Genomic DNA, 1383 nt, shown 5'->3' with positions numbered 1-1383 from the left:
GGGTCGCCCCTCCGCCTCCTTCTCTGTACGTACCAGGCTGGCGGCGCTCGCCGGGCCCCACCGGCCGCCCCGGGCCTCGGTGGCGGCGTCCTCTTGCACTGCGGGCCCGGGGGCTGCCTTCCCCGCGCCCGAGCAGTGGGCCCGCGGGCTGGCCCCAGGCAGCCGCAAGCCGAGCGCAGCCGGGCGCAGCCACCAGCGCTCCGCCAGGCACCCCAGGCAGCAAGGCACTGGCGGCAGCAAGACCCCGCGGGCGCGCCCCTTGCCCGGCCGCGCTCCCGGCGACCACACGGCTACGCACAAGGCACCCCACGAGGTGCGCGCCACCCGCGAGGCCATCATGGCCCTGCGGGAGAGCCGCGGGGACGCAGGCGGCAAGAGCTCAGCAGCCCGGGGCACCGGCGAGTAGCTTCCCCATCGAACCCCAGCAATTTCGGAGAACCTCGACAGCCTCCATACTTGATTTCTAAAAAGACATTATATATTGATAATTTAAAAACTGTTACAAGAATCAGTGAAAGACATTATATATTGATTTGTTACAAGAATCAATGAAAAACTATATATTGATTTTTTAAGATTATATATATATATATATATATATATACATCTCCATCAAGGAGATATAAAAATCATAAACATATACACACCAAATTACAGAGCCCCAAAACGTATGATCTAAAAACTGAAAGAACTGAAGGGAGAAATGGGTAGTCCTACAACAATAGTTGGAAACATCAATTCCCCATTTTCATAATGGATGGAACAACCGGACAGAAATTCAGTAAGGAAATGGAGGACTTGAACACTCTAAACTAGTTAGATCTAACAGACATACACAGAACATTTCACCCAACAACAGCAGAATAAACATTCTTCTCAGGTGTACATGGAACATTCTCAAGAACAGATAACTCACTAGGCCATGAAACAAGTCCCAGCAAATTTGAAAAGACTGAAATAACACAAATGGTCTTCTCTGACCACATGGGAAAGCAGCTAGAAATCAGTAACAGAAAGGGAAGTGGAAAATTCCAGACACGTGGAAATTAGAGAACAGACACTCTTAAATAACCAACGAGTCAAAGAAGAAACGACAAAGGAGACTTTGGAAATTCTTGGAAACTACAGAAAATGAAAAACATATAGGATGCAGTGAATACAGTACTCCAAGGGAATCTTATAGATGTAAATGCCTCCTACACAAAAAACAATGAAATCAATAACCCAACTTCACACCTTAAGGAACAAGAAAAAGGAGAGAAAACTAAACCCAAAGCCAGTAGAAGTGAGGCTTTGGGTTTAGTTTAAAGGATAAAGACTGGAGTGGAGATACATGAAATAAGAGAATCAGCAAAACAAGCTGGTTCTTTGAAAGGATCAATT

The 1383-nt window shown here is 47.5% G+C and overlaps 1 pseudogene; it reads left to right on the top strand.

Annotated features, from left to right (window-relative positions):
* Nucleotides 1-406, top strand: part of LOC103081007 (40S ribosomal protein S6 pseudogene) — a 38988-nt pseudogene extending 38582 nt beyond the window's left edge.
* Nucleotides 407-1383: the final 977 nt, after the last annotated feature.

This window comes from Lipotes vexillifer, unplaced genomic scaffold, assembly GCF_000442215.2.
Source record: "Lipotes vexillifer unplaced genomic scaffold, Lipotes_vexillifer_v1.1 scaffold23, whole genome shotgun sequence".
Lineage (NCBI taxonomy): Eukaryota > Metazoa > Chordata > Mammalia > Artiodactyla > Lipotidae > Lipotes > Lipotes vexillifer.
This window is presented reverse-complemented; position numbering and strand designations above follow the sequence as displayed.